This window comes from Salvia splendens, chromosome 10 (assembly GCF_004379255.2).
Source record: "Salvia splendens isolate huo1 chromosome 10, SspV2, whole genome shotgun sequence".
In the NCBI taxonomy this organism is placed as follows: domain Eukaryota; kingdom Viridiplantae; phylum Streptophyta; class Magnoliopsida; order Lamiales; family Lamiaceae; genus Salvia; species Salvia splendens.
In genome coordinates, this window is record NC_056041.1 from 25,394,105 (window position 1) to 25,408,745 (window position 14,641).

The following is a 14,641-nucleotide window of genomic DNA, read 5'->3' on the forward strand; positions in this document are numbered from 1 at the left end:
AAAATTATTATGTAATTGATTTATGTATGCTTCCGCTGCCAACCCCTTTAATCATCACATCTAAAATCAGTTGATACGTGCAATTATCTCATGTATCATGCTCATAACTTGAATTAAATCATGCTTTAGTGTAATTGAAAATATTCAATTACTACTTTTTTTTTACTTATTCCACGTAACAATTCCTACAATCTCATGGCACTCAAGAATGTAGACATATATAGAGGGACAAAACGAGTACTTCCTCCGTTCCACAGTATTAGAGGCATTTCATTTTGAGCACTCGTTTTGAAAAAATGATAATAAATGGTTATAGTGGAGAAAAAGTAAACTAAGATAGAGAATAATGTAGAGAAGAGTATTATCTACCATATTCTCTATCTTACTTTACTATTTCTCTACTTTAATCATTTATTATCATTTTTCTAAAATGAGTACTCAAAATAAAATGCTTCTATTACTTTGGAACGGATGGAGTAGTTTTTATTAAATTCTAGTTACCTCCGTCGATCATTCTTTAAATGCACGCCTTCTCAAAACGGACAATCCTCTACTATTTATTCTTCCTTTCTCCATAACTATCCACATAAGAAACTATAAAAAAAACGCTGATACCAGGGAACAGAAAGTTTGGATAAAGAAACTTGAGCTCGTAACATCCTAATAAAAAATTAAAATTATTTCTGATAATATATATTCGGCAACAATTTTAAAGCCCCATAAGTATTCTTCCAAGGTTTTGCTGACATTGGTTAGAGGCATTTACCGGTGGCATCTCAAAGTTATGAGCGTCTCTATTTCCATACAGATTCAACCAGTGTTGTCAAAATGTCGTTCGGGTCGCTGGGGTCGCCCGGGTCACCTGGGTCGAGACCATCACCGCCCCAACATGGGTGGGTTGATCGAGATACAGGGTAGCCGACTGGGTCGAGTGGGTCGCCTGGGTCGAGTGAGTCGCCTGGGTCGCCCTAAACACATGCTATCTCTGATTTTCTCAAATCTCTCACATGTTTTCTGACTCTCTCAATCACAATTCTCTATATATATGCATGCACCACATCAAACTTTTCAAACCTACTTTCTACACTTTAGAATTCGGCCTCTTCACTCCTAAACAAATAAACAATTCAAAGATCTGTTGCTGCCACCCTTCATATATTCCTTTGTTTTGATATTTTCAGACAATGGTTTCAATTATTTATTGTGTTATGACTTATGAATTGTTTTGATATTTTGATCATTTCTATTTTCCATTTTATCTCTATTCACATGAATTGCGTCTACATTTATATTATTTGATATATTCTAAACATTAGAGCAATATATTTATTTTATTTAATATTAAAAAGGCAAAAAAATTAACCTAGCTTTGTGGGTCTCTCGACCCCGTCGACTCGTCGACCCGCGACCCGAATTTTCACCCCATCGACCCGGTGCGCCCCGCGACCTTAACAACACTGGATTCAACCCGCCATTTACAGTTTCATAGATTGGATTATTTTGCCTCTGTCCACCTTCACCATCCAACCCTTCCTCACTTTTGTGTTCACCTGCTCGCCCGATTCCAACACCGAGGTCAAGGCTAATCGAACTACTGCTATCATGCGCCCTCGTCTTAGATGTTCCTGTATATCCCGTAGTCCCAGCCAGTTCTTGGCTGCTGTTTCGTGCAACTGGGACATCATGGTTGTGCTTCCCCTCGTACGTTGTTATAACAGCTTTTGGATCATGAGATGCCCTCTCCACATGCTTCCTCACCGAGCATCCAGCATTCGTGCACTTGTAGTAACTCCTGGATCACAAACCAGCACTTGTAGTAACTCCTGGATCACAAACCAACACATATGAGAAGATCTGTATGAGTGAACCAAGATCAACTTCATATACTAAGGAAAGGCATTGTTTAGGGGTTTTATTCTTATAGAAACCAATGCACTCCCTCTGTCCCACCGAAGATGACCCACTTTCTTTTTTAGTTTGTCACACTACACCCAAGATGACCCATTACTAAAAGTAGATACTCTTTTATCTCTACTTTATTCCCTCTCTCCACCTAACACAAAATAAAAGTGCATAAAATCCCGTAGCACCTCCTAAGGAAGGGGTCATCTTCCTTGGGACGGAGGGAGTACATTGATAGGAAGAGAAAATTAGTTAAATGACAACTGTGGCGCTGGCCAAAAAATATAGGCATAACAATCTGTCTCCACACGAGGAGAAAATCCTAAAATCAGTTGAGTTTTACAAAAGGTTACTGATTGCCTTACAACTGCTCAACACTATGAGCATTAATTACCAATTAACACAACATTTAAGTAAATAAGCATTTATAGGACAATTTTTAAAGAATGCAATACAATATCACTGTTTAAATTTTTTCTAGTTATAACTTTCCCAATTATGTAAGCAACATTTTCCCAACATGAAACACCAAAACTCTGCCATATATTGATGAGAAGACTTAGTGTTAACGTTATAAGAACTGGATATGTTGTAAGCAGAAAAGGTTAAAATGTGGTGTGATAATTGCATGTTCAATCAGTTCTGTTGCAAATGCATATTAGGATCAAGGCTATGTCATTTGCAAGAACTAATCCAAAACCAATATTACATAGAAAAAATGAAATCAAGACCAATATGTTGTTGTTCTAACTTTTAGGACAGTTTTAGGCATGAACTAGAAAAAATAATTCCATAAACCTAAATGAATAGGCGAGATAAACTGTTCCTTGAGACCACATTTATTTTATGCCATTCCAATCCATATTTTATGGCTGAACTTTTATATCCTTCCACAAAACATCTTTAATGATGCATTTTTGTACACAAACTCTGCTCCATAGACTGCCTGAAAGCAAGCTTCAAAAATGAAATAACATTCTTCCTCCTAATACTATCAACGTAACTGACATAATGGCTGCTTCTAACTAAGAAACTTCCATTTTAACCCAGCACTCTCTTGTGAAGTTCTGAGGCTCCTTAAAACCAAAAAATCCTTGAACATATACACTAAACCAAATTCGTTAGTTTTCTGATAAACTAAAGAATTTTAAGTTACATGTCATATCTCATTTCAGTTGATACATTTTCAATTAATATTAAACCTCGATGGTTTTCAAGAAATATCTGATGCAAGTTTTCTCATCAAAAGGCTTTTGTGTAGATGTGGCATTAAAATTATATACACACATGTATAATGTACAATATCATTATAGACATAAATATACGGAAACTATATCAGTCCATAATGGCATCAATGTTTTAAACCAATCTAGAAGAGGCGTCAATATACGGAAACTATATCAGTCCATTTTTAGATTGTTTTAGTCTTTCATTGTAAGGATCAATGTTAAAAAGAAATCTTGAAGAGGCATCAATATTTTACTTACCTAGGATTTGGGTTCCCACGGACTACTTTCTGGCCATACTTACGCCAGCGATATCCATCATCCAGTATATCGACCTCACTCACAGTCTGAACAACAACTCGTGGTTCACGGATGGGTTTAACAACAGGTGTGACATCAATACCATCTTCAATTTTCCTGCTCAGATCAGTCACCAATATATACCTCATAACAGAATGATAAACAATTAAACATGCTGAAATTTTACAAAGGTGCATACCTCCGTTTGAAGATCAGATCATCATCTTCGGCATCATCATTTTTGCCCTGAAACTGTGAACCTGAACCATCTATTCCCTCCTCATTTGTTTGCTGAGGTGACAACATGGGAGAGCCACTTTTCTCCATATTATTGGTGTTCATCTTGTCTTCAACAACAGTTATTAAAATTGTATAAGTACTTCCAAATGTGATCTTATGGAATAACTAATTTTAGATAAGCAATGAAATTCAAAGATTGGAGCTTGGATATTTGAGGGAAGTTCTGTTGTCTTAACATGAGCATAACATGCAGGGGAGAAACAAATTCCAGATGACACTACCACTTTAAGGTAAAAGCTGTTAATCTTAATTACAGATTACCATTCTTCATTAATAGAATTACATCATTCAATAAGAAGAAAATCCAAGAAAGCAACCACATAAATCTCATAACAGGAAGAAAATCTAACTAAACACACAATAGAATTTGGTCTTGAAATCAAATTCTTCTTAGGAATAAATACCCAAAAATCATCACAATATATAAACAGATAAACTGTTTGACATAACCACAAATAATAGACAGCAGTAAAGGAAAATTTTAACTCAGTGCGAAAACAGGCTTCCTCCACAAAAGATTACAGGCAGGGTCAGATGACAAAGATCAGAGGATTTCAATTCTTGACACTAAGTGCACATAAAACAGTTTGATATACATAGAGACTAGAGAGAGGGAGAAGCATAAGGTTTGGAAGGTATAAGTTTCACACAACACCGCATTTCAAATGTTCAAATAAAACCTAATAGAGTTAGGCCGGTGTTACCCTCTTGACCAGCCAATGATAAGCCCTTGTCCACTTTATCCTCTTGAATGGACATAAGAGCCCCAGGATTGTGCCAACGTGCACTCTGAGGCTTGGGATGATCATGTGAACCCTTGTACACAATTTCTGTAATATGGCCACTTGGAGATCGTTCAAATATTTTTTTCACCTCACAGTTTGGATATGTACATTTATAGTAACTTCGTGGAAGCTCACTTCCTTTAACCAGTTTCTGCCCATATTTTCTCCAGTTATACTCATCTTCTGATGTTCTTTAAGCAGAGACTGGCGAGCTGCTATCTTTATGTTCAGAAACTGACACTTGTGCACCTGTATTGTACTGTGGTCCTTGATATGATTCATCAATACTATCATAGACAGATGAATTCTGTTGAGCTACAGCATGAGATTGTTGTGCCAAAAAAGAGGGTGTAGCAGACTGAGAATATTGCTGATCTTGATGAGTGACTAGTCCGTTTTGATTTATTCCTACAGGAACCTTTACCCCCCAAAAAAAAAGGTATCCAGTGAGATATGAAGACCTTGGATAACTAGAGGGAGGATCAGAACTCACTGATCTTAATAAATTGATCTTCACTCTGAATGTGTAACCTTTTTGACCATGTCAAACCATAGAAGCCAAACTATATTCATATGTTTGTGCACGAGACACATAAAAATAATTATCCTTAATCCATCAAAATATAGGGAAAAAAGGACACAAAGTCCTGAAATCTATCAAAAGATCGATCAGTTTTCCATTTGAAAGGCAAGTTCTACAATCATAAGTTCAACATGCACTTATGAAACATAATTTAAAATCATTTTGCAACCCATTCAATTGTTTGAGCACATGCGGCTTATTTTGAAAACTACACCAAAAATAAGAGTTATCTTAAGACTTAAAGGAAAGTTTTGGTGCATTACCGAAATTCCTGCAGAAGATAATCCTGATGTGGAACTAACTCCAGTACGAAACCTAAACTCATAACCACTGGATGTTCTTTCATCTACAACATTACCACTGGTGGATTTTTTCTCAAATAGAATTGCTGCATTTTCAACATATGCTTGCATCAACTGAGGCTTGAAAAAGGAACCCGTGGTCGGAGAAGGCTCAGCCTGCAATGTAGCAGTAGTTCAAGTAAATGAATTTTTAAACAACAGATGTATCAAATCTCCTTTACAACTCCACAGAAATGAAAACAAATTTGGCATCTTAAATGTTCTCAATTTATAAATTCCAAAGTGCAAAATAAACAGCTATTTTCACTTCAAATGACAGTGTCAAATGCTTGATGCGACATGTAAGCTCAAACATTCTAATACACCATGAGTCTCCAGGGATCAAAACAGCAGAAAATCTTCAATTGCATAATTCAATTTGTTAAGAACACAGACTTGAAAGCTATCACTCCTTCAAACAGCAGGAAGGTTAAAGCTGTGTATTGATTGAGCGGAAAGAGCGGTTAATAAGTAATTAGGGGAAAAGTTGAAATTTAATTCCACATAATGAAACAGTATCAAAGTCGGGGAAAATCGGGTTTGTGGGGGAGTTGACACTAAATATTACGTAAATGTACCCATTTTGTTATCTATTCCACAAATGGGAAAAACGCCAACCACATTGGCGTTTTTATTAGTAAATACGCCAACGTCATTGGCGTGTTTTAAGGTAAATACGCCAACGATGATGGCGTTTTATACTTGTGCCGTATTTTGGGTGTATGCTCTCGGATTGTAATTACGATTAAACACGCCAACTTGGTTGGCGTGTATAAATAAAAAAACGCATTTGTAAATGGCGTGTTTTCTTTGTTGAAACGCCGAACATATTGACGTTTTGTAAAAGACGCCAACCGGAGTGGCGTATTTACTTAATCATGAAAAACGCCATTCTGAGTGGCGTGTTTAATCAGACTGATATACCAGGCGTTCCTCCCCCAAATCGCGAAAACCTCACAACACACAGCCTTCGCGATTTCTCCAGCTGCGCGCCTTCTCTCCGTGATTTCGGCCTACATTCATCAATCGGTGCTATTCTCCCCCAAATTCATCTATTTTATTCGGTTAGTATGCTTACCTTTTACATAATTATAGTAATTGGTGGATAGCTAGGGTTTGTAATGGGTTGTGAATTGAGTAGAAATATTATGCATTTTGGATTGGTTGAATGATATTATTGTTGATTATTATGTTGGATTGTGTTGGGTTTAAGTTAATTTGTGTATAAATTTGATTATAAGCCTAAACCCTAGGGTTTTTATAGCTAAAAAATTGGGCAAATTGTTTTGATTTATGTGGGTTTTGGTTGATTAGTTTAGATTGTTAAATTTGTTTAGGTTAGGCAAAATTGAAATTGGTAGGTTGGGCGAATTGTTAATTGAAATTGTTAATTTTGTGTAGGTGAATTGGTTTATGATTTTGAATGTGCAATGTTGTGTAACTTGCTTATTTGATGTTGGTGTTCAATTTTGTGATATTGGATTAAATTGTATCTAATTATTGAAATGGTTTATGGTTGGTTATTGTTGAATTTGGTTTATGAAATTGGATTAAATGTTATGGTTGGTTATTGTTGAATTTGAATTATGTAGGTAAATTATGGCATCATCTTCAACCTCTCGTCGTCGGCTTGCATGTGGTCCTGCGGATCCATCTGTATTATATTTTCAGAGACAACACGTCTCTAACAACATATGGGCAGGAGTTCCATCCGAAGATGTACGCTGCCGACGATTTGAAGGAAAAATTTGGGATGTTCCCATCCAGCAACATGTCTTGACAATAGTGGACCAGATGGGGTTTGGGGGTATGTTAAGGTGTGGTAAACCAAAAGAAATTGACCACCATCTTATCACAGCTCTGATTGAACGTTGGAGGCCAGAGACTCACACGTTTCACTTTCCAGTCGGTGAAGCGACTGTGACACTGGAAGACGTGGAGGTCTTATGGGGCCTGAAAGTTGATGGAGAGGCTCTGACAACTTACATCCCCCCGACGGACGCGGGATATTGGACGGACAGGTGTATGGATTTTCTAGGATTCATACCGGAAGCATCCGAGTTGAAGGAAATGGCTTTTAAGCAGACGAGCTTATCGCGCCAATTGAGGATTGAGCTGTCTAATGACCACGAACACTACATATATGCTCAGCGGGCTCGTATCTATTGTCTGCTATTACTTGGTGGTCTGATGATCCCCAACGCCACCGGAAATAAAATTCCGTTCTTCTACCTACACTTTTTCATGGATATAGAACGGTGTTCTACATATAGCTGGGGTGGGGCGACGCTTGCTTGCTTGTACCACAATTTGTGTGAAGCGGCCGTTGGTCAGAGGACGGATGTAGGGGGAGCCTTAACTCTATTACAACTTTGGGCTTGGGAGAGAATCCCAAATATTAGACCGAGGATGCTAGATCCCGTGCATACAGACTATCTACCATGTGCAAGCGCGTAAGTTGTTCATTAATTGCGTTTTTAAACTTAATGTTCATCAATTTTCGTGTTCTTCGCTCATAATTTAAATTTTTTAGATGGAATGGCCCGGCGTCATATGTAAAAGCACCCGGACATTGTGTTGAAAATTTCCGAGATCAGTTCTCCATGATGCATCCTAATCAGGTACTTCATATATTTATAAAATGTTTTTGGTTTTTTGTTTTTTGTTTTTATGGAAATTATTTTGAAAAATTTGTATCACATGTAGTTTATTTGGAGGCCTTATCTCCACCGGGAGTTGCCGGAAAGTTGTGATGCCGGTCGTCCTATATGGATGTCGATCACAACGCTTATTTGTTGGAATCTGGCTGAGCCACACCTGCCACACCGAGTGTTGCGCCAATTCGGGATTGTCCAACCGTATATCCCGGATCTCCCCCGGTTCCACGGTTCTGATTTTTTGAAACAGGATCGCCGTGGAAAAGCTGGTCGGAATTGGGTTCAATGGCACGCCAATTATATACAGGAGTGGGACAACAGACACTTTACGATATGGACTGATCTGGAGGACAGTACTGAGCCTGTTGCAACGGAAGAATATATGAATTGGTTTCGCCAGATCACTGTGGTGTATTTAACCAAACCCGGCGTGCATGCTGAAGAGGGATTCCACGAAACCGCATCTTCTCATAACTTTACGGTACATTATTCGTACTTAACTAAATCCTGATTACTTATTCAAATTCATATTATGATATGTACTTAACTTTGAAAAATTGTAGGTGGAGACGCTTCACAAAATACGTCACTATCTAAGTGGTCGAGCTGCGACAGGACATTTCTGTCCGGATATGGAAACCATTTCGAGGATGGTTGAAGAAGGACTGCAGATATCCGGGGAGCCTCAGCTGATGGACTACCCTCCTTCGCAGCGCTCTGCAATGGACGTGGACGTACCCATAAGGCAAAAGGCAAAACGACGAACCAAGCAGAAAACCGTCCGCGGAGAGTCGTCATCTCAGTTCGTACACGACTCCGATGACGATTTTGAGGACCCACCTCCACCGAGCTCTGCACTTCGAGGCCGTCATTCTATTAGCCATACCGGTGGTACCGGAGAAGATATTGGCCTCAGTGATGTCCCCGCTTCTCCACCGCGGTCGTCTGTGCAGGAGGATCTTGAGAACGCTGTTGTTCAAGATACTCCTCCCTCAAGGATCCCTAGATCTACATCTACTATTGGGAAGGGGATACGGCGTCTGTTTATGCGGAAACGTCGTGACGATTGAACTAATTTGAACTCTTGATATTACTGTAATTTGATATTGATGTTTTTTCATTTGATTTGAACTCATTGATTTTAAGTCTTTATGATTAAGTATTTGGATGTCTGAATTATTATTTCCTAGTAGAAATGAAAATGAAAACAGGCAAATAAAGAGATATTGGCGTTTTTGTGAATGTAAGTCTTTGTGAAAAACGCCAATGCTATTGGCGTTTTTAAGTTAGTTTATATTTTTGCCCGTTTTGTCTACGACGAATGCGGACATTCTGAACAAACACGCCATTCCCGTTGGCGTTTTTATTAAGACGCCATTCCCGTTGGCGTGTTATTTAAAAACGCCATTCCCGTTGGCGTTTTTAAGTGAGTGTGCACGGAACGAGCCAGGCGGCCGAGGTGCCGAGCAGGGGGCCGAGGTGCCGAGCAGGGGGCCGAGATGCCGAGCCAGCGGCCGAGGTGCCGAGCAGGCGGCTGAGGCGTTTTTAATAAGACGCCATTGCCGTTGGCGTGTTATTTAAAAACGCCAACGGCATTGGCGTTTTTAAGTTAGTTTTTTCGTTGCTCGTTTTTTCTACGCCGAAAGCGGACATTCTGAACAAACACGCCAGTCGCGTTGGCGTGTTTCAGTAATAACACGCCATTCACGTTGGCGTTTTAAAGTGAAAAGACGCCAATTAAGTAGGCGTCTCTTCAAACACGCCACTCACATCGGCGTGTCCTATAAAAAAACGCTCCCACAGCTAAGAGTTTTTAATCATTTCATCATTATTCAATATATAAGTACATACAAATATTACCCTATACATTAGTCCAAATCTTGCTAAATACAGAAATCCAATATTACACAATGAATACGTTCAATTGTCTCGCCTTTTCCGCGTAAAAAAGCTACGGATCCCCTTCCCGATTCTGGCGGTTGAGAGTCTAGACGGAGGAGTCTCTCGCACAACGACATTCTCTAAATCAACCCCAAAATATTCGTCTCGCACAGAAGACCGAGGTGGAGAATGTGGGACATCACTGAGACCGATGTGTTCGCCTGTACCACCAGTGTGGCTGACAGAGTGACGACCTCGAACTGCAGATCTTGGTGGAGGTGGAGGCATAAAATCGTGATCGACATCATCAGTGTGACTGACAGAATGACGACCTCGAACTGCATATCTTGGTGGAGGTGGAGGCAAAGAATCGTCAGCGGCATCATCTATCAACTGATTATCCATCCTTGGTGGAGGTGGATGCAAAAAATCGTCAGCGGCATCATCTACCAACTGAGTATCCATCCTTGAATGAGCATTCGGGCAGTTGCGCCTGTCGTGACCTGGTTGACGGCAATGTTTACATCGGCGTCGGGCTCGTGGCTGGTCAGCTTCACGGACATCCATCTGATTAGGAATCCTAGTAGTACGGTATCGACCGCGACTTTTAGGCATTAACTGAGCTCGTGAACATTGCAAAGTCCATTCAGGCACGGCCCAATAATCTTGGTGTCTAGGTGGATTGAACACCGTAGAATATTGGTGTACCCAAACACTTGTGCGGTATACGGGATCAACAAGCGACAGCATGTTGTCGTTTCTAAAACGCGCAACTGCCGCTGCATGTGAACATGGAAGTCTCCACATCTGCCACTTTTGACATTTGCAGTGCGAGTCCAAGTACTTTACCTTCCACTTATTAGCGCCCTTTCCACCAATTCGACGCTTTGTTCGAACCACATAATGCCCTGCAATTGTGTTGGGTGCTCTCACATTATGCAATTGACCTTTTGCATCATTTTTGCACACCTTTTCATGCGCCCACGGGGTAAGTGGTGTGGCACACTGTGTTGATGCAATTGACCGGTCATTGAACCATTCTATTGTCCTCCAGAATATCATATCAATGCAAGCTTTAATTGGGAGTTGTCTTGCGCCTCTCAACACATTGTTGTAAGATTCCACCATATTAGTGGAAACCTCACCCCATCTTTTGTGTTTGTCATACGCCAGATTCCATTTTTCTAACTCCACGGCATCAAGGTACTGCAAAGCCTCGTTGTTGACGTTTCGAAGTAAACGACGTCTGATCTTAAACTTGCGCTTCTTGGTAGCAATACCAATTTTCCAAACAAGTCTTTTGACCATGATACCTTTGTGATTCTGCAAAACATTCTTTCTAACATGTACCAAGCAAAATCTGTGATGACCCACATTGGGTTCTTCTTTCCATATGGGAGAATTCATTGCATCTATGATTCCCACATGCCTATCAGATATGACACATATTTCATGCTTTGCTACATGAAGTCTAATGCGTTCCATAAACCAATTCCAACTTTCTTTGGTTTCCTCATCAACAATGGCATATGCAACAGGCAAACATTTCTTATTAGCATCAAATCCAACGGCAATAAGAATTTTACCTCGACATCGTCCACGTAGATGAGTTCCATCAACCGTTAAAACTGGTTTGCATAGTTGAAAAGCCTCCACAGCTGGTCCAAAAGCCCAGAATACGTACTTGAATACCTTGTTCATACCATTGCTTAATATGTCATCGTGCATCCATTCCACAATTGTGCCAGGATTTTGTCTTTGCACTTCATTCAAATAAGCTGGTAAAACTTTGAACGACCACTCCCATCCACCGTATACAAGCTCAATCGCTGTCCTCCGAGCATACCATGCTTTCTTGTAACTAACTTTGACATGAAATCTATTTTCAATATCCGCCACAATTGCTTTTACCTTGTAGCAAGGATCGTTTTCTATCTGATGGCGAACACTCAACGCTATCATACCCGACGAAAGATTAGCGTGACCATTATAGTTACGATCCCCCATGCAAGTATGAGCAGTGCTGAACACTCTAATTTGCCAGTGTTCATCATGCTTCCTCAGTGTTGCTCGGCACTCCCACAAACATGGCGGTAAGGACTTATCTTTCGGATTTCCCTGTGGCCACTTACAAACTGCATGCCATCTCTTTCCTTTACTTTCAACAACTGTATATTGTCGGATTTTTTCCAAATGCCAATGAGTCACAGCTGCCTTCAATTCCAACTTCGTTCTAAATTTAGTATGCAAACCGACATTGGTAGGATCCTTTTCACTCCAATAATGCACACTGGGATCATCACGCTCAAAGTTTTTGGGATCAAAACTATCATATGGACCTGGTAAGGTGCGAAAGTAGTTGATTCCAGGCTGTGGGAACTGTGGAACTACTCTTCCTCCAACTGCCCTTCCACCAACTGATGTTTCTCCAACTGCTGTTTCTCCAAGTGGAATGGATGGTCTTGAAGCAACAAATTGTTCATCATCCGACGGATCACCATCTGAGTCTGTACTAACCGTGTCGGAATCTTCAGAATTATAAGGTGATTGTGGATCAAGAAAGTCGGCTTTATCAGGACCTATTATGTCCTCCACCACATCACAATTGTCACGATCCCCTAAATGCACGCCTCCAGCTTCAAAATCTTGTGTTGCAGCTAAATATGGTTCTTCGGCTCTCGTAGACGTACCAACATCAAAATCTTGTGTTGCAGCAAAATATGGTTCTTGGGCTCTCGTTGACGTACCAGCATCATAACTTATGACATGATGACTATGATGTTGAGTAATTGCCGAATACTCAACATATAATTCAATTACACCTCCAATAACCATACTCTCACTAAACATTAGTTGCATGCATACTTCTTCTAGTTGAACACCTATAAACGTGACTCCGGATCCAAAGCATATAGTACGTTTCCATATTATTTGAATATTGTTTTCATATATGCTTATCCCCATCCTTTCACAAATTTTTTCCACAAGGTCATCGTACGAAATTGTTTCATCCAACATAATGAATCCTTTAGCAAAAGGAGGATCATACGAAATAACTGCTCCGGGAATTATCTTTCCACCCCAATATAAATTGACACACCACGTCATACTATCTGCAATAATGTAAAACACAAATAAATATGTATTATTTTTACATTCATCATTATGTAGAGTCAGCCAAAAAATTGACAAAATAATTCTATTAAATACACTACAATATGTATTATCATAACAATCCATAAAATATACTATAACATATAATAGCATAACAATTGGTCAAAATATTTCCATTAAAATATATACTATCATAAATTTCCATCAAAATATTAGTGTACCCATAATAATTGGTCAAACTATTATATTAATTACACTACAATATATATTATCACAACAATCAATCAAATATTGGAAGACTAATGTTTAGAAGAATGAGTCTAAAATTTGATATACTAACCGATTAGAAGGACTAATGGTTGAAAGAATTAGCCAAATTCAAAATATCCACGTAAATCCGCTACCGACTTTGAGGGAAAATCGGGTTTATGGGGCACTTTACACTAAAGATTACGTAAATGTACCCATTTTGTTATCTATTCCAAAAATGGGAAAAACGCCAACCACATTGGCGTTTTTATTAATTAAACACGCCAACTACATTGGCGTTTTACCTGGTATACACGCCAACTTCATTGGCGTTTTTTCCCGTCGCTGTATTTGGCGAAAATACACCTCCAATACGACGCGAAGATAAACGCCAATGAGGTTGGCGTTTTTACTAATAGAAACGCCAATGTGGTTGGCGTTTTTCCCATTTTTGGAATAGATAACAAAATGGGTACATTTACGTAATCTTTAGTGTAAAGTGCCCCATAAACCCGATTTTCCCTCAAAGTCGGTAGCGGATCCGAATTTGAATTTGCTGTGGTGCATTGATGAATTGAGTGAAGGTGAAAGGCGACCTTAATGTTGGAGAGAAGAACGGGAGAGTCGAGGAACGAGGTCGGACTGAGACCGGGAGGAATAGTAATGCAAGTAGACCTAGAAATCGGGAGCTTCGCCGGAGACATGAGGCGGTACCTAGCTCCGTTGGTGGATCCGCCGACATCGGTCACGTGCGGGTAGGAATTGTGAGAGTGGTCTTCTTCCTCTTCCATACAAGGAACCACTACTCCTACAAATTAATGAGAGAACTCAGGAGAGAGTATTTCTATGTTATTCATTCCTCACTCTGCCTTTCTCCCGTTGCAATTTTGTCTCTTGGTTTCTCACTCTGCGCTTTCTCCCGTTGCAATTTTGTCTCTTCAAAACCAACTGCATTGCCCCAACGGGCTCTTCACTGAAAAAACAAGGCAAGGGCACAATGGTAATTTCCAATAAATCGTATCATCATGCCCGCTTATGTTCGACTTTATAGATTCGGATTTGCGTGTGTGAGCCGGCCAAATGGTTAAAGGCTTTGACCTCAGATTCGAGTCCACGACCTTTATACTTAAGATTAAAGGTCAATTTGGTCATGTGACCAATATATGAATTTGGTCCAAAACTTTTATTTTTTAAAAAACAGATCCATAACTTGAAAATGTCGACGAAATAGTCTTTTTTTACGATTCCGTCAAAAAACTAACGGTCAACGCTAATTGCATAGTGGCATGGCCGTTAATTTTTT

The 14,641-nt window shown here is 39.5% G+C and overlaps 1 pseudogene; it reads right to left on the bottom strand.

Annotated features, from left to right (window-relative positions):
• Positions 1-1,660: 1,660 nt before the first annotated feature.
• On the bottom strand, positions 1,661-14,259 carry LOC121751144 (annotated as a pseudogene).
• Positions 14,260-14,641: the final 382 nt, after the last annotated feature.